Source organism: Bubalus bubalis, chromosome 20 (assembly GCF_019923935.1).
Source record: "Bubalus bubalis isolate 160015118507 breed Murrah chromosome 20, NDDB_SH_1, whole genome shotgun sequence".
Classification (NCBI taxonomy): Eukaryota; Metazoa; Chordata; class Mammalia; order Artiodactyla; family Bovidae; genus Bubalus; species Bubalus bubalis.
The window spans coordinates 1,887,260-1,905,772 of record NC_059176.1 but is presented as its reverse complement, the minus strand read 5'-3'; positions in this window follow the sequence as shown (position 1 = coordinate 1,905,772).

Sequence of the window (18,513 nt, the reverse complement as noted above, 5' to 3'; positions counted from 1 at the left end):
GCTATGAGCTTGCTGGCACCTCTTGTGGGTGGTGGGAGGTGAGGGGGTCGGGGTACCCGTGGGAGGCGCTGGAGCCCCTCGGGGTCTCAGAGCTGCATGGCTCATGTCGGTAATTTCACTGGTGGGGCTCCAGCTCCTGACAGCGCTTCCCCAGTCACCGCGATCTCAGCGTTATCGCTGGACAACATCTCGCTCTCATTTAGGCCATTATCCACATTTACCCAGCGTCTGCCATCCTAAAATCAGGCTCGGCAGGCAGGAAGTACCCCCTCCCCTTTGCGGTTCACACCTCAACACCTCCTGCGGCAGGTGGGGGTCTCAGGTTGCCGCTTGTCACCGCTTCCTCCTCCGCACGCACTCATACCGGCCCCCTCTGGCGCTGCAGCAGGTGGACGGAGGGGTCCGCCCTGGACCGGGCTGGTCCCAAGTTCCTCGTCTGGGTCACACGCACGTCTCTGCCCCCCTGCCCCCAGGTTCCGCACACCCCACCCCGGTAACTGACACTCAGGCCTGTGGACTCAGCAGAGACGCCAGATGTGGAGTCCCAGCTCCGCTGTTTGACCTCTGAGAAGTCACGGCCTCTCTCTGAGCCTCGGTTTCCCCAACTGCAAATGGAAACAGTGAAACCTTTGCTGCTCCCTTCACAGGGCAGTGGTGCAGGAAAACACACACACAGCCTGTGTGAGAACGCCTGCAGGGCCCGGCCCAGCTTGGCGTCTGTGTCCCGGCCTGGGACCAGTGTCCAGCTGGTAGTGTGGCCGTGGGGGCTGCCCTGGACTCAGCCCAAAGAGGATGACCACCCTCTGCCTCCCACCCATCCTGAGGACTTCAGGGGTCACCTCCCGATTTTCTCTTTCCTAAAGCTTAAGCTCCCCCACTAGCCCCCAATGGGCAGCTCTGCTGTAAGGGAGTCTCTGGAGGCTGGCTAACCCCAACCTCCCCAGGTGACTCAAGTGGTCAGGCCTGAGCGCAGCGGGGAGGGGGGCGATAGGGGGAGGGGCAGTGCTGGGGTGGGGAGGGGGCGATGGGGGGAGGGGCGGTGCTGGGGTGGGGAGGGGGGCGATGGGGGGAGAGACGGTGCTGGGGTGGGGAGGGGGCGATGGGGGGAGGGGCGGTGCTGGGGTGGGGAGGGGGGCGATGGGCGGAGGGGCGGTGCTGGGGTTGGGGGGGATGGGGGGAGGGGCGGTGCTTTGGTGGGGTTGGGGGTGGAGCGGTGTGTGCCGGGAGGGGCCCGGGCTCTTGGCTGGTGTGGAGCAGAGCAGAGCAGATCGAGGGTAGGGTGTGTGGCGTCAGGATGAGGCCCCCCGACGTGAGCTCGGAGGAGGGCGGGGCTCTGGGAGGAGACCCACGGGGTCTGAGAACCAGAAACCTGCCTGCGCGTCCTCGCCCGCCCTCTGGTTTCACTTTCCTTTCGTTCGCCTCCTCCCCCTCCCACGACGCTCCCTTTGAAGTGAGAGGGACACTGTTGGGCGTGTCCAGCCCGGCCCTCCCGCCACCCATGAGCCGAACCGGCCGGGACCTCTGGCGGCTCCGGTCCTCATCTGGGCGCCAACTCGGCCCAGGGTCTCCCCACCCTCCCCGCCGTGAGCCTAGCGCCCCGGGTCCCTGGCAGGGCGGTGCCGCTGTGGGCTCCCCCCACCTCGGCCCGGGCGGAGCGCGGACCACAGGAACGCCGGGGACGCCAGGCCGGGCGCTGGAGGCGGGGGCGCCGGGCGGGGCCGGGAGGCCGGTGAGTCAGGGCCACCCCCGCGTGGGCGCGCCGAGCAGGTATCCGCGCCGCGGACGACCAGCAGCGCGACCTGCGGGCCCAGGAGCCGCCCCGCCCGGAAAAACCGGTCGGGCCGGCGCGGCGCGAACGCATTCCGGCGGCGGGGGAGGGCGGCTGCCCCGCTTAAAAGGCGCCGCCGCGCTGGCCGCCGCCAAACGGACGCACCGCCGGGCTTCGTGGAGGGGGCGCGTCGCCGGGACGGCTGGGCTCGCGGGGCTCGGCGGCTGCGGGCGGGCGGGGGGCTGGGTCCGGCGGCCGCGCTTCCCTGGCACGTCGTGGCTCGGGACCGAGCTCCGGGGCGGCGGGGCTCCTCTCTACAGAGCGCGGCGGACGAGGATCGCGCGCTGGGTCCAGTGGTTCTTAACAGTTCAACAGTTCTGTAGCGCAATTGTGAAATGTTTAGGACCACTAGACCCGGCGGGCCTGGCGCCGGCGACAACGACGGGGCGCCCCACGCGCGGCCCGGGAGCGCGGGCATGGGCAGGGCCGCGCCGGGACCGCCGAGGAGGAGCCCGCGGACCCGGCGCCGCGCACCTCGGGCCGGCCGTTCCCTGCGCGCCGCGCCCCGCAGACCCCGAGGCCGGGCCCCGGGCCGACAGCCGCAGGAGGCGGCCGGGCGCGGCGGCGCCGAGCGCAGGGGACGGCCGGGATGGGCTCGGGTGCGGGGAATGCCAGGCCCACGCTCCTGGCGCGTTGCCGGCGCAGAGACGCCACCACCGCCCGCCAGTGCCCCGGGGGCTCCCACCCTCTCGAAACTCCGCCGGCTTCCCAGCGCGGCCCTGGCGGTGGCCCCGCGGGATGGAGGCGCGCTCCTTGCCTCGGGCCTCCCGGGAGTTGGTGATGCGGCGGCCGCGCCCTCGAGCTGGGGGCAGAGGGTCGTGGGCTCGCGAGGGGAGAGCTGGAGCCTTCGCTTCGCAGGGGGCCGTGGGGGTCGAGCGCAGGGGCCGATGAGACCGTGGGGAATGAATGAAGGACCCGGCCGAGGAACTCGGACTCGCTGGGGTTGGGGGGAAGCTGGGAGCCCGCGCTCCAGGTAGGGGTTAGGCCCGCGGACTCGGTGGGCCGGGCCGCCCGGGCCAGAGTGTCACCCCCGCAGCCTCAGGCTCCGCTCTGCAATGGGACCCGGGAGCGCCGCCCGTGATCCCCGGGGACGGGGGCGCTGGGAGGGGCTCAGGGAAGTGCCGTCCATTCCCACCTCGCGCCAAGGGCGACGCTGCTCCTGCTCAGGATGACTGACCTGCTCCGGAGCCTGCCTGGCCCGGGTCTGGCCACACCCTCTGGGAGGAAAGGTCCCTGCCGCACGGCCCCCTTGGAAGGGAAACGCCGCAGGGCGGCCTGGCTGCTGGGTCCCACAGGCCTGGGTTTGGGGCCAGCGTCGCACCGAGCTGCCAGGTAGCTTAAGGGCCAGTCACGGCTCATGAGTCTGGTGGTGGCTAGGGGGCGGTCGACCGGAGAGGCGGTGCGGAGGGAGAGAGTGGGCTGCGAAGGATGCGGCCCCAGCCCGGGCGGTGGACCCCTCGCGGCCTGGGGGAGGGCGCCGTGTTCCCTGGAGGCGTGTCCACCTGCCAGAGGGCTCCTTCCCCCTTTTAACCAGCAACCCCCGCTGCAACCGCCGCAGGGCCGGGTCGGGTGCCCCAGGCTCCGAGGGGCCCAGAGGGTTTGGGCCGCGGTCCTGCCTCAGCCCTCGGGCAGCCAGCGCCGCTCTGCGGTGGTTCCCTTCCACCATGCTCCTGGGCGGTCCACGCCACCCCCCAGCAGCCCAGGGACAGCGCCCCCCGCGCTGGGGCTCAGGTGAGGGGTCCCGGGCTTCCCCAGTCTGTGGCTTGGCATCATTTTGTACAATGTGAACATGTATGCATCGCAGATCGATGACAATAAACTTTTGTCCTAAAGCGTCCCCGTGTCCGGCCGTCCTCTCTCCCCCGCTGCTCACTCATCTCAGCCTCCCCATCTTCCTTCCGACCCCAGAGGAGGAGGAAGGGGGACAGTCCCCCTGGGCCTGGCTGCCAGCCTCCCCTTGCCTCAGACACTGCTCTCTCATCCAGCCCCTCTCTTGGGGGGGGCGGGGAGAAGGGCCACCTCCTGAAACCTTCCCCTGCCCTGCTGCCCCACCTTCTGCCGTCTCAGGGAGCAGGCTGGGGAGAGGACTTGGTCTTGGGGCCCAGGTTTTGGATGCTTCCAGCTCACCCCATCCTGGCCCCCTGGCCAGCGGCTGCCATGCCCAGCCTGGCCGGGCTCCTGCTCTGGGGAGGGGCAAGCTTGGGGGGCTTAGGGGCTGAAGTGATGGAAGCCCCTCCTCTGCTGTCCCCTGCATCCCGGCCCAGACTGAGAGTCGGCCATGGTACAGCCTGTAGCTGTACAGCAAGTCTCAGCCCTGCGGGCCATGAGCAAGGGACCCTGGCACGCTTCCCCTCAGGGAGCCCATTTCTTCCTCTTGCAGAGGGGGGTGCTAGTACCCACCTCGCAGGGGCTTGCTGGAGGGGCCGTGCCCTGAGTGGTGATGCGGGCCAGTTAGACCTCATCCCAGGACCTGTAATACCTGGTTGGTGGTGGGGAGGTGCTGGGGGAGGATGCAGGTGGCAGTGGGGTGGGTCTCATCACAGGCCCCCTCAGCCCCTGGGCTTCCTGAGGACAGGCAGCTCCTCCTCCGTGACAAGCCTGTCCTTGCCGACAGATGGTTCCCCCACCCCACGCCCGGGTCAGGCCTCTGCTCTCTGGCTGCTGTCTCTGGCAAGTGGTGCTCAGGGTCCCCAAGACCCATTCTCTTTAGCAGTGGAAACCCCTGGCTGCACGTGGCCCCCTGAGCTGCTAGTGGGGGGCTCTGGCCTGCCCCTACTTTTTCCCACTTCCAGTGGAACCAGCCCTCCATGGTGCTGAGCCCACCCTGGCCTTGCAGGCAGGACCACCCTGGGCCAGAGCAGAGCATCCTGGATGAGGCTGGCCAACCTGTCAAGGTTTGCCTGGGACTGTCCAGTTTTAACACTAGAAATCTCATGTTCTGGGAACCCTCTTTGTTCTGGGCAAACTGGGGCCTGATCACCCTACCCTGGACTGGCTCAGGGGACCTGCCACTCTGGATCCTTGGACCACGTATCAACTTTTCTTTCCCACAAGAGAAATTAACCTTCTGTCTTTTTAAAGCTGCAGTTCTTTTGGTCTCTATTAAAGTAGCTAAACTGGTCTTCTGAGTGAGTGGTTCTCCAGATTGCTGTGTGGCTGTCACCAGGAGGGGTGGCAAAGACCCCCAGACCAGGCTCAGAGGGGTGGGGTGGGCACCTCGCGTCACCCTGGCCAAGCCCCCGGCCCGAGGCTGAGGATCACCAGCTTAAGTGGTAGATCTCGGCAAGAGAAAAGAAGTGAGCGGAGACAGACCCCTGAACCTGTGGCTTTTGGCGATGTCTGAAGCCTCTAATCCCCAGGGCAGCAAGAGCCCAGAATAGGCACAGCCTGTCAGCCCCTCTGTCCCCAGCACCCCTACTGCACTGGCAACCTCCTGGGGGCCCCCCGCCAGGCTGCAAGAGCCCAACTCCAAGTGCCTCTGAGGTTGAGAGGGGGAGGGTCCCGCCAGGCTGCAAGAGCCCAACTCCAAGTGCCTCTGAGGTTGAGAGGGGGAGGGACACTTTACACGCTTGGCGACTTGGTGAATGTCCACTCTGGGAGGACTTGGGGGCTGCTGTGACGGGCTGTCAGAGCACCTGCTGGGGTCCGTAGAGGCTGCGGGGGGCACGGATGGGGCACATGTCCAAGTGAGTTTTCTTCGAGCCCTCCAGTTGGGGATCACCCTCTCCTTCACTTCTCCAGTTTTTAGAGGTATGCTTAAGGTATAGTAAAAAGTGCAACAGGTGTTTAAAGTGCATGATCTGATGACTTCTGCCATATGCCTACATCCGTGAAACCCGCACCCTTAACAAGATAAGAAGCAGACCCACCACCCAATGGGTTTTGCCTGGCCCTTGGCAATTCCTTCCTCCCTTCCCCAACATCCCTAAGCCCCCTCCCTCACCCCAGCCCGCTCTGACATTTTCTTTCTTGGAAGGTTTTCAAATGCAAATACAGTATCTTTAATGGACATAAGACTATTCAGGTTATCTGTTTCTTCTGGAGTGAGTTTTATCAGTTTGTATCTTTCAAGAAATCTGCTTATTTAAACTAAGTTGTCAGATTTTTTGGTGTAAAGTTAAGTGTGACGCTCCATTATTATTCTTTCGGCATCTGTAGAATCTGTAGCAAAGTTCCATCTTCCCTTCTTTTCAAAAATTTTTTTTAAATTTATTTTTTGGCCATGCCTTGTGGCATGTCAGATCTCAGTTCTCTGACCGGGGATGGAACCCAAGCCCTCTGCAGTGGAGCTTCAGAGTCCTAACCACAGGACCACCAGGGAAGCAGCCCCTCACCTCCTAATATTGATGATTTGTGTTCTCTCAGTCTGCTAGAGCTTTGTTGTTTTATTGATCGTCTCAAAGAAGCCATTTGTCCCGTCTTCATTTGCTGTAGGTTTCGTTTGTTCTGCTTTTCTCGCTTCTTAAGGTGGTGTCTATAGGCCACTCTTAGGACGATCCAAAGCTGCCTGAGGCTCTGCTCACCGTTCAGTCTTATTTCTTGGTTTCGTTTTGGGTAGTTTCTATTTCTAGCTAAATATTGTTTCTTCTGAAGCGTCCAGTTGGCTGTTAATCCCGTCAGTGTGATTGTCGTCCTAGTTAGTCAGTTCAGTCGCTCAGTCGTGTCCGACTCTGCGACCCCATCAACTGCAGCACACAGGCCTCCCCGTCCATCACTGTCTCCTGGAGCTGGCTCAGACTCATGTCCATTGAGTCGGTGATGCCATCCAACCAGCTCATCCTCTGTCATCCCCTTCTCCTCCTGCCCTCAATGTTTCCCAACATCTGGGTCTTTTCCAATGAGCCAGTTCTTGGCATCAGGTGGCCAAAGTATTGGAGTTTGAGCTTCAGCATCAGTCCTTCCAATGAACACCCAGGACTGATCTCTAGGATAGACTGGTTGGATCTCCTTGCAGTCTGAGGGACTCTCAAGAATCTTCTCCAACACCACAGTTCAAAAGCATCAGTTCTTCGGCGCTCATCTTTCTTTATAGTCCAACCTCACATCCATACACGACCACTGGAAAAACCATAGCTTTGATAAGACAGACCTTTGTCGGCAAAGTGATGTCTCTGCTTTTTAATGTTTGTCGTCCTGGACGTTAGATTTTCCATCTGTGAAGTTTGATGGGGTCTGTTTAATAGTGTCCATATTGCTGCTTAATGCATTCAAGCATTCCTAGATCTTCTTGAACATATTGAAATAAAGTTACAAAAATAGTTAAAGTTCTTGTCAACAGATTTTATCATCTGCATCATTGCTGAGTCTGTTTCTTTTTGTGTTTTTGTGGTATTTATTGGGCTTCCCTGGTGGCTCAGATGGTAAAGAATCTGCCTGCAATACTGGAGATTTATTTACTGAAGTAGAATTGATTTGCGGTATTGTGTTAGTTTCAGGTGTACAGTAAAGTGATTTGGTATATATATATATATTCTTTTCCAGATTCTTTTGCATTATATATAGGTTATTACAAGAGATATTAAATATAGTTCCCCGTATCATTTAGTAAATCCTTGTTGTTTATCTATTCCATACAGAATGTATCTGTTAATCCTAAACTTCTAGTTTATCCCCACTTTCTCCTTTGTAACCATGAGTTTGTTTTCTATGTCTATGAGTCTGTGTCTGCTTTCTAAATAAGTTAACTTGTATTCTTTTTTTCAGATTTAAGATTTTGGATACCACACTTATGTGATATCATATAATATCTATCTTTGTCTGACTTACTTCACCTAGTATGACAATCTCAAGGTCCATCTATGTTGCTGCAGATGCCACTCTTTTATTCTTCTTTATGGCTGAGTACTATCCCTTTATATATATTATGTATAACACACACACACACACACATCTTAATCCAGCCATGTGTCAATAGGCACATTGCCTCCATGTCTTGGCTACTGTGAATAGGCTTCTGTGAACACTGGGGTGCGTGTATCTTTTCAAATTAGAGTTTTCACCTTTTCCGGATATATGCCCAGGAGTGTGATTGCGGGATCATATGATGTTGGGTTGGCCAAAAGTTCGTTTGTAAGATGTTACAGAAAAACCCAAATGAACTTTTTGGCCAACCTAATAGCTTTAGTTTTAGTTTTTTAGAGAAACTCCATAGCGGCTGCATCAGTTTACATCCATCGAAGGTGTAGGAGGGTTCTCTGGGCCTGTTTCTACTGACTGATTTTTCTCCCCATTTTACAGTTTTCTATTTCTTTTCAAGCCTGGTCATTTTTGATTGGCTGCCAAACATTGTGGCTTTCATGGTTGGCTGCTGGATGGGTTTGTAACTTACAGACGTTGTGAGCCTTGTTTTGGGATGCGGTTGAGCTACTAGCAGAGAGTTTTGATTCTTCCGAGTGTTGCTTTCAGTTTCGTAGGTAGGATCCGTTAAACGTTTATTCTGTCTCCCCAGCAGTGAAGCAGTCCCCTTGTGAGTCCTCTACTGCACGTCTTGCAAACGACTGAGGCTGTCCATTCTGCTTGCTGGGAACACGCATCGTGTCAACCATATTTAAAAGACTTTTTTTTTAATTATGGGAAAATATACAATAAGTAAAGTTTATTCCTTTAACCATTTTTTAAACATATAGTTCTGTGGCATTAAGTACACTCGCGTGACTGTGGAAACATCACTGTCATCCATCTCCAGAACTTTTTCATCTTATAAAGCTGAGACTCTGTCTCCATCAAACAACAGTGTCCTGTCTCCCCTCCTCCCAGCCCTCAGCACCACCCTTCTTCTTTCTGTCTGTAAGAACTACGACAGTTACCCCAAATGAGCAGAACTGTACAGTATTTCTCTCTTCTGTGACTGGCTCATTTCACTGAACAAAAGTCCTCAAGGTTCATCCATATTGCAGCAGGTGCCAGAATGTCCTTCATTTATTTAAGGCTGAACAATGTTCCTCTGGGGCTTCCCATGTGGCGAAATGGTAGAGTCCACATGCCAGTGCAGGAGACACAAGAGACATGGGTTCGATCCCTGGGTCTGGAAGATCTCCTGGAGGAGGACACGGCAACCCACTCCAATATTCTTGCCCGGAAAATCCCATGGACTGGCGGGCGACAGTCTGTGGGTTGCAAAGAGTCCAACATGACTGAGAGACTGGGCACGCATGCATGCGCATGTGTGCGTGTGCACACACACACACACACACACACGAGGTTCCACTGTGTGACTGGACCACAGCCTGCTGACCCGTTCCTCCCGGCCACTGTGAGCGATGCTGCTGTGGACGCGATTCGCGTGTGTCTGTTTCAGCTTTGGGGCGTCCTTTCTTGCACACAATGAGGGGCTCTTGGCTAGAGGCTCAGGGGTCTCCGTTGCCCACCAGGACCATGGAGGTTCTGGCCGCTCTCCTCTCCGAGACTCTGCCCTGTAGCCTTGACTTCCCCAGGCTTCCGACAGGACCACTCTTTCCAGCAATGCCCGGGAGCGCCTCCTGTGCCTCCTTCCTGTGAGGATGCCAGTCAGCCATTGCTGGGCAGTGGGTGGGGCCGGTGCAGGTCCAGGGATCTCTGTCCTGGCGGGCCTGAGACTACATGTCCCCGTGAACTGTTGTTTCATCTATGTTCTCCCTTTAAGGACGTTTCTTGTGGAGGTGTGAATCTGGTCCCTGATGCTTTATCTTGGCTCAAAATCACCCCCTCCTCTGGTTTCCCCAAGAACACCAGCTCAAATCTCCCCCAGCAACTGTTGACACTCTGCCACGGTCCTTTCCCAGAAATGCTTCTGGCTGTCCCTGAGGGATGACGGGTTATTTCAGACACACCCCAGCGGTCTCCAGCCTGCCCTCACCTGGAGCTCCATCTCTTCTGGGCTCCTCCTGCTGACCACCCCCAATGCTGGATTCTGCCGGCTCAGGCTGGAGCCTGGAGGACTCCATCACAGATAACCTAAATCCACATGTAGGTCATCACACATACACACAACTTCCCTGAGGGCCTGACCTCCGCAGAAGCGTGTGAGACGGCCACCCCCAGGAGTAACTCCTTGGGGGTGGGGTTGTCTAAGGGGCAGAGCCAGCTCAGTCCTGGGAGAGGGGACTCTCCAGGTACTTGGTCTTCCTCCCTCCAAGATTCAGCCTTTCTTTAGCTCTGGGCTAAATCTCCACCATGCCTGAAGAGTGCCTTGGGAGGACACCCCAGCATACAGCCCCAAGTGACATGCCACGGGCAAGGTGACACTTGGCCTTTTTGCAAAAGCTTTTATTTATTTATTCGGCCATGCAGTGCAGCATGCAGAACCTAAGTTACCTGACCAGGGACCAAACCCGTGCCACCTGCATTGAGAACATGGAGCCCTAACCACTGGACCACCAGGCAAGCACCTTCCTTGTTTTGGACACATTCAGATAAGGATTCAAGCTTCTTTGACGTCCCTTTGGCCTCAGCCCACGGGTGGTGACAGAAAGCCCTCCACTGCTTTTGGTGTAGTTTCCTTCAGGGTTTTCCTCTAGAGTTGTTCAGGAGTGTGTTTTCACTTTCATTTACATTTCTAAATTAAAAATGAACCCCAAGCATTTATATAATTTAAAAAGTCAAATAATAATTATCAATGTAAAGCTTGTTAGGAAAAAACAGGAGCCTCCTGCCCTACATATTCTCGCCCCACGTTAGCATGCTGTTGCCTAGTCACTCATTCGTGTCTGACACGTTGTGACCCCATGGTATGTACTGTGCCAGGCTCCTCTGTCTGTGGGATTTCCCATCAAGAATACGGGGGTGGGTTACCATTTCCTTCTCCAGGGGATCGTCCCAACCCAGGGATCAAACCCCTGTCTTCTACTTGGCAGGTGGGTTCTTTACCACTGAACTACCTGGGAGGTCCCAAGTTAGCATGCTATGTCACCATTCCTTTCTGCTACAGCTTTCTAATTAAAAAATAATTGCCTCATTTTATTAATTCCTCATTTTTAAAATTTGCATAGTTTTCTACACAATAGTGACTAACTCCATCCTCTGTGATGAAAGTTTAAATCTTTCCTAAATGTGTCCAAATACATTACATAATTTATTTCCCTCCCTCCCTCTCTTTTCTTTAAGGCCTTCGTGTAGATGCTGTGAATGCCTGCTCCAATCTGGATCCTCACGACTCAACAGACACCTGTGAACCTCTGCTCACCATCCTGGAAATGCCTTTCATCTCTTTCCTGGGTTGGGGTCCCACTTCCCTGATCCCATGTTCCCGTTATCCTTAGTTTAGCTCCTTATTTGTGGGGAGTCCATCTGCCGGGAACTTGGAGAAAGGGGAAAATCAAGTTTTTTTTGTTTTTATTCTACTTTTTCTGGGGTCTTTATTCTAGTTTTCCACTCAGTTGATAGTTTAGCTGGGTATAGAAATCTATATAGGGAATTATCTTTCCTCAGAGTTTTGGAAACTTTGCTCCATTCTCTCTCAATTTCCACTGCTGCTGCTGAGAAGGTGGAGGCCAATCTGCAACTTGTTTGCCGTGTGGGTCCCTCCCACAAGCTTTTAATATCTTGTGGTTTTTCCTGGTGTTGTTTTGAAATTTCACAAAGATGTTGATCTTTCTTTCTTTCTATCTTGGAAGCCATCAAATCCTCAGTCTTTAGTTTTGTTTTTCGTTTTTCACTATTTCCTTACCCATACTTTTTCTGTTCTTTTTTCCCCTGCAATTACTATTATTCAGGCATTGAACTTCTCACCTCAACCCTGAAATTTTTTTCTTTTTTCCCACTCTTATTTTTCTATTTCTTTTCCCTCTACTTTCTGGGCTATTTCCTTGACTTTATCTTTCAGTCTTTCTTTTGAATTTTGTCTCATATTCTTATTTTCCAAGAGCTTCATTTTATGTTATCTGAATTTCATCTGTACTTTAGTTCATGGAACTCAGCGTCTTTTCTGCTTTCTCTGAGGAACCCCCATGCCACACCCAGGTGGGCTATGGGGTGGGGCTCCTGAGGCATGAACTAGACATGGTCAGTGGTGCTGCCTGGACCCCAGGGTCTGGGGGGTATGGCTCCTTCAGTGTCCCTGTCTTTATTCATTCAGCACACTGGCTCGTGATGCTTTCATTCTCAGTATATGTAATACATCATACTGTACACACACACACACACACACACACACAGAGCCTGTACTCACAAGGCCACCACCTTTGTGTCCAGTCCTGGTTTCTACAGATCCAGTGCTGAGCTGGACTCTGCCCAGGTGATGTCCCAGGGCTCTTTGTGTGGGACAGTCACCCAGACAGTTTCCTCAGGAAGCAGCAAGCCCTTTTCTGGCACGTTGGCACAGCGGTGATACGCCTGCACTAGGGGGTTCCCAGAGCTTTCCAGCTTTCCCCCCTGACCTCCGGGTCCCTCTGCCTCGGTCATTGCCTGCCCTTGAGCTAGAGGCTGAGTCCAGGTCTCTGAGGGTTAGGGGGAGAGGGCGCAAGAACTGGGGGATGGGGAAGAGAGAGTTGGGGGTTGGGGGAGGCCTGGGGGGTTGGCAGGCCTTAGTGAGCAGCAGGTGGGCAGGGGACACCAGAAGGCACACGGAGGGGAGGGCTCGGGACTGGCATCTCTCACTCTCTGGGATGCTGCGGCCCCTCTTGGGGCCTCAGTTATCCCGTCTGTATAAGAGGGAAACCAGTTTCTTAAATCCAAGTCTTTTTCATCAGAGACTGCGGCCAAGAGGCGCCCTCTGCTGGCCGTGAGTGGCAGTGTCCCTGTTGCATCCGTGGCTGTGCCTTCGCAGGAGATTGGTTTCCCCGAGTCCTGCTTTCTCCTGTCTCACCCCACCAACCCAGGGAGCCTGGGAAGCGGGGCTCCACTCCTGCTACGTGGTGACCTTTCGGGCTGATTTCCCGCCTCCCTTAAACATTCACTGACACCCGGGAGTCTGTGCCATGTGAGGCAGGAGTGCCAGGACTGGTTCTGCCTAGGCTGGAAGCCTTCCTGGAAGAGGTGGCATCTGCTTGTGACCCGAAGCTGGAGTTGGCCAGCTGTGAAGGGGAAATCTAGGCAAAGAGGACAAAAGAAGCAAAGGAGCTGAGCCCCGAAGAGGAGGAGGAGGTCCTGGCTGGGCACCTTGTGGGCTCACTGGCTGAGAGGCTGCCACTTTAAGTGGGGCACCGTGGAAGGGCCCAGGATTTCTAGCAGGGCTGGGAGCCCTGGCTGGCTGAGATGGTGGGCCAGAGTGCACCTGTCACAGTGAGGCCACTGGTTACAGGTTTTAGGGACCTCTCAGTGTCACGCACACCCCCTCTCAGGAGCTGGAGAGGTGCAGACAGATCAGAAAGGCTTCCATCTGGGCCAGGACGTGTCCTCAGGCTGGTCAACTCAGGGCTGGGCTGGGTGGGTCTGGTCAAATCATCCCAGGGTCAGTGTCTGGCCCTGTGACCTTGTTCTGGATGGGGTGGGAGGGAGGGAGGAACCAGTGAGGGGCCAGTGAGGAGGCCAGAGCAGGCATGCAGGCAGGGGGCTGGCAGGGGCTGCAGCTAGGTGGGGGTGGAGGGCAGGGACCCTCTGCAATAGGAAATCACCCAGAATTGGCAACAAAAACCACGCCTGGGAATCACTCAGGCCTTTGTTTCTTCAACAGCTATCAGTGTGTTTCCACTCTGTGTCAGGTGTGGGAGGAACAGCTGCTATTCTAATAAGGATTGTTGTTCAGTTGCTCAGTCATGTCTGACTCTTTGTGACCCCATGGACTGCAGCAGGCCAGGCTTCCCAGTCCTTCACTGTCTCCTGGAGCTTGCTCAAACTCATGTCCACTGAGTCGGTGATGCCATCCAACCATCTCATCCTCTGTCGTCCCTGTCTCCTCCTGTCCTCCTCTTTCCCAGCATCAGGGTCTTTTCCAATGAGTCGGCTCCTCGCATCAGGTGGCCCAAGTATTGAAGCTTCAGTGTCAGTCTTTCCAATGAATCTAATGGGGATTATAGACCATAAACAAAACAAAAAAGAAACATTCACAGTAAGCATGGTAGGTGCTGAGGAGGAAAATTAGAGCATTGGAGTGCTGGAGAAAGTTGGGAGGGGTTGGGGATTTAGGTAAGGTGGGTAAGGAGGGTTTTGCTGTGAAGATGACCTTCCAGAAAAGAGAGAGAGCAGAGTGGATGTCTGGCGACCAGCGTCCCCTGTGGCGGGAACAGCAGAGTGAGCCCCAGAGCGGGCGTGCCCAGTGACAGCGAGGAGTCTGTGGGATGCGGGGGCTCCCGGGGCATGGGAAGGAAGCAAAAGGTTGTGAGCAGAGGCAGTGTGAGCTCACTCACCTGCTAAAAGCCCCTCCTGGCTGCTGAGTTGAGACCAGATCCAAGGGGATGGCAGTGGTCACAGAGCCTCCAGAGAGAGGCCTCTGCAATAAACGTGAGCATGGCTGAGAGGGAGCCTGGGCAGCGCAGGCTGGGAAAAGCAGTCCGACTCTGGACATTCTGTCAAGGGAGCAGGAAGAGGAAATGCTGATGGATAGGACCCAAGGGTGGTGAGAGCCAGCAAGAGTCAAGGATGGCTCCAGGGTGATTGAACTGAGTGAATGAATGAGCAGGTGGTGATGGAAACCAACACCCAGGACCACCCCCCCCCCCCACCTTGTCCGCTGCCCTTCCCTGAGCCCACCCCACCTGACTTGTAGAGAGAGTGGAGGGGCGGTTCTGGGTCAGCTGGAGCCTCTCTGCTGGTGCTGGCCGAGGTGCTGAACCCACCGTGCCGGAGGGGGTCCCTTTGCTCTGGGCCTGAGGCTCCTCCTGGCCTGGGGTGCTGGGCAGGGGTGCAGGGCGGAGGGTGGGCAGGGGGCAGGGGCTGGCCCCTGTGAGGGTCCTTGTCCTTCAGGGAGCCAGCCCCACCCTGCTGTTCTTGCTCTCCTACTGCTTGACTGCCTTATCCTGCCGTTCACTCTGGCGGGGTGTGGGTGGAGTGGGAGAGGTGACCACCCTCACCTCCTCTTCTGACCGCAGGAGGGGAGCCCCCAGGCCAAGGTCCTGTCCTGCCCCACACAGCGGCACTATTGAGGCCAGGCCCCAGGGGGAAGGGGTTCCCTGCACACATTCTCAAACCAGACTAACCGGGATGCAGACTAACTGGCAACTTCACACTCTGCCTGTTTCCTCTCCTGTGTGGTAGGGGTCGAAACAATGCCTGCTTCTAGGGTTGTTGTAAGAATAAGATGAGTGCCTCCCCCCTCACCCCAAACCCTGTCACACACTCAGCCACCCCAGGAGAACTGGCAAAAAGGCTGACTTGCTCCCAACCTGAAGCCTGCCCCACCCCACCCTGGGAGCTGAGGAGGAGGAGGAGGGACAAAGCCTGGCCAGGGGCCCCTGTCCTGAGCTGAGGTGGGCTTCTCTCACGGACACAATGGGGCTGTCATCATGGGCTGCCCCCTGGAGGCAAAGTTCCCGCTCCAGACATGAGCCCAGCCTTCTGGAGGGGCGCTGATGGGGAGCCTGGGGAGCTGACCAGACGTGGGGAGGCTGGGAGGGTTGCAAGCCCCCTTTTCCTCCCCCACCTTGCCCGTGGAAGGGGGAGGAGGGGCTGCTCCATGCTGACTGTGGTTCTAGGTCTCAGACCTCAGAGCGTTTTATGTCTGGCAGCGTAGGCACTCCAGCCCCTCCTGACCTCTTGATTAAATACCCAGACTCATGGCTAAAAACTGGATGAGGGTTAAGGCCACATGGCCTCTCCCTGGCCCACCCTCTCCTCTGTACTGAAGCAGCAACTCCTACCTGTGTGCAGCATCTCCCCCAGAAAAGGCCTGGGCTTTTATGGGCATAAACGCTCTCCAGAAGCACACACTTGACCACGCAGCGCACACGGGGCATCTTTCCAGGAGCCCCGGTCTCTGACCTGTGTCCACTTTCACCAGGGATCAGCTGTTAGGGTTTGTTGCCCACTGCCCCACTGGTCCAGTTTCCCACCATCACAGAGAAATGGCTGCAGGTGTTCATCTTCTGAAGTGCAATGTGGATGCTGGGCAGGGTGCCTGCACAGCTCTCAGATTGCTGGCTGGAAGGGCTTGGCCCCTCTTTGAAAGGCTGGCTGGGGGTGGACTGGAAACCTCTGGCAGGAACTTGGGTGGCATGTGGCGCTGTGTGTGTGTATGGGGGTGTTTCCAATGTCCCAAGCAGATCATGGTGGCAGTGGTATGGTGAGCTTGGGTTCCCCACATCCAGTTCAGGAATCTGACCACTGCAGCCTGGTGTCCTCCCGCCTTCCTGAAATATTGCCACGTGGGGTCTGATTGGAAGCTGAGTCCCGCAATTAATCCTGTCAGAGCTCTGCTCAGTTGCAGGGGTTTTTCTCTTTTGCTCCCTTGGCCTAGATTTCCCTGGGGACAGCTCTGACTGGCCGCGGCGTGCTTGGTAAATTAAATGTTAAAAAAAATCCCCATGATGGCTTTAATCAATCCGCCGAGATGGTGGTGGCCGCCTCCCAGAAGAGCAGGGCTCACTGGAGGAAGCCCCCTCAGGCTCAGGGTGCTGGAGGACAGGGGAGGCCGGACAGTCCTCTGCAGAGCCTGTCTGAGTGGGAGGGAGGAGGCTGGGAGGTCCCTGGGGTGGCCTTCTGGAGCAGAGAGGAGGGGACTGAGGGGGCTGAAGGGGGAGAGTAGGGGAAGGGGAGGATAGTGGCCCCCTTTACGGCTTGTCCCGATCTCTGCCCCAGGCCAGGGTTGGCCTCAAGGACAGGGAGGCGGGCAGCTCCCCCGGGTGTCTCTCCTGACCCGAGGCCCTGGTGGGGCAGAGCAGTGGTCATGCAGTCCTGTGTCTGGCAGATAAGGCGTTTATGGCAAGCCCATCGGTGTAGTCAGGTGGAGATAAAGTCTTCCGTCTGCCACTAGGAATGTCAGCGGTGGAACTCCGGGAAGCAGGAGGGTCTCCTGGCAGACGAAGAGTGGGGGGCGAGAGATTCATGGTCCTTCCCAGGGCGCAGAGGGGGCTGCGAAGCTGGCCCGGCGACACGTCAGGCCAACAGCACGTCTGCGCCTCTGGAAGGTCCCGGCGCTGAGACCTCCAGGTCCTCGGTGCTTCGTTCGTCTCTCTGCACCTGCTTACCTTCCAGGTCCTGTTCAGGTTCATCTCCCCCTGGCGGGGTCCCTAATACCCCCCTCCCTTGCCTTAACTCCCAAAGACCTCCCCGTGGGCCTAACTTATTTAGTCTACCCTGTCCTGGGGCGCCATCCTCCCCAGGCAGGCGTCCCGCCGCCCGGCCTGCGCCCCTGCGAGGCTGGGGGCTGCGCATAGTAGGAGCGCGGGATTCCGCCCGAGTTGTATCCCGGTAGAATCCACCCCCTGCTCCCAGAGGGTCCTGCTACTGACTCCGACCCTTGGTCACGCCCGGCGAAGAGCAGGGATCCTCCAGCCAGTGGTGCGTCCCAGGATCGGCCGGAGCGGCCCAGGTCAAGGGCAGAGAAGGCTGCAGATGGGTGCGGAATCAGGGTCCCTGGAGTGGAGGCACTCTGAGGTCCTGGCGGGGCGGGCTTTAGGAGTCCGTAGGCTCAGGCTGGGGTGTGGGATGGAGGGCTTCCGAGGAGGGACCCCGGACAGGGTAGCTGTGGGCAGAGGAGGGATCGCAAGGTCACTGGGCTCCCTACACGTGGCCAGGGACTGGGGACCCAAGGTGCGGGGTCCCCTGGGCGGATTGGAGGTCGGTTTGGCGGAATCCCGCTTGGCGCGGCCTCCCGGTCGCTGTGCTTCGCAGTCAGAGCAGCGAGTAGGAGGCGCGTGAAGCAGAGGGGTGCAGACCCAGGCCAGGTCCTGGCCCTCATCCTCGGCCCCATGGCCTGCAGGGTTTTCACCCCTCGCCAGGCTCCTCGAGTCTGCGTGTCCGGGAGTCTAGCTCGCCGCGCGGGCGAAGGGGGCGCTGTCGGCGCGGGCGGGAGGGGCCGGAGCGCGGGGGCGCGCGGCACGGAGCGAGCGCAGGGGCGGCGGGCGCGGGCCGCCGAGGACTGGGGACACGGCGGGCGGTCCCGTGCGGAGCGCGGCGGCGGCGGGAGCGCGGCCAGTGAGCGCGCGGGCGGGAAGGAGGCGGCAGCTGCAGCCGCGGGAGGAGCTCGGGCCAGCTCCCCGCGCTGCGCTCCCCGCGCTCGGCTCCTCCATGGCGCTGCCGGGGCCGCCCGAGCCGCCCCGCGGCGCGCCCCGCAAGGTGCCCAGCCTGCTGGAGATGGGGGCGCTGTGCCTGGACTCGGAGATCATCCTGGGGTTCACCAGCCACCTCCTGCGGCGCCGAACCAAGGTGAGGGCCAGGCAGCAGACCCCCGCGGGCGGCAGCGGCGCCGTCCCGCGACTTCGCGGCGCGGCTCCCACGGCTCGCGGTGCGGGAAAGAGGTGGCAGGTTCCGAGCAGCGTCCAGCAGGCCGGGCCGCACTTTCCCGCGTCAGGGCTGATCTGTCTCCGCTCAGCGGGACCGCCGGCGTCCCACCGCGCGCCTTGCTGGGGAGGGCGAGGCAGAGGGCCGGGGGTCTCGTGGCTGATCCTGAGTCCCGAGGTGGTCCAGATTCCTCGGGGCTGAGTCTGATCACTCCTGGGAACCCGCGTGCAGGGTGCGAGCGTGTGCTTCTGGAAGCGTCGCAACCGTGCGGACAAAGTTGCGGGCGTGGCCGGTCCCGGACACAGGACCGGGGCTCCTGAGCCGACGTATTTCTCGAGGCGCAGGTGGGGAGTGTGCCCGTAGGTGTGCTACGGATAGCCACGCTTCCCGGGCCT